The following is a 543-nucleotide window of genomic DNA, read 5'->3' as shown; positions in this document are numbered from 1 at the left end:
TTTGGTTTTTTTCAAAAGAAAGAGCCCTTTTTTTTTTTTTTTTTTTTTTTTTTTTTTTTTTTTTAATTCTGTCAATCTCTTGCATGGTTGTAGCGCTTTTTTAAAAATTTCGAATACTAAATAAATAAGTAAACTAATAATAATAATAATTTGGTAGATCGTTTTTCAATCATATATTTTTCATTTTATCTTTCAAGCGTGGCAAAACAAGAAAGTTGGTGGGATATTAAAAGTTGATGATTTTGAATTTCAAAAAAGAGAAGACCTTTTCTATTTTTTATTTTTAATTTTGTCAATCTCTTTCGCAGTTGTAGCACTCTTTTAAAGAGATCAAATGTAAAAAAATAATAATAACAAAATTGACAGACCACTTTTCAATCGTATGTTTTCCATTTTATTTTTCAAGGGTGGCAAAATAAGAAACTCGGTGGGATTTTAAAAGCTGATGATTTTAGATTTTGAAAAAGAGAAGACCTTTTTTTTTTCTTTTTTAATTCTATCCTTTTTTTTCTTTTTTAATTCTTTCAATCTCTTGAATAGTTG

Source organism: Olea europaea, unplaced genomic scaffold, assembly GCF_002742605.1.
Source record: "Olea europaea var. sylvestris unplaced genomic scaffold, O_europaea_v1 scaffold2864, whole genome shotgun sequence".
Classification (NCBI taxonomy): domain Eukaryota; kingdom Viridiplantae; phylum Streptophyta; class Magnoliopsida; order Lamiales; family Oleaceae; genus Olea; species Olea europaea.
The sequence above is the reverse complement of the archived record's forward strand: the minus strand, read 5'-3'. Positions refer to the sequence as shown.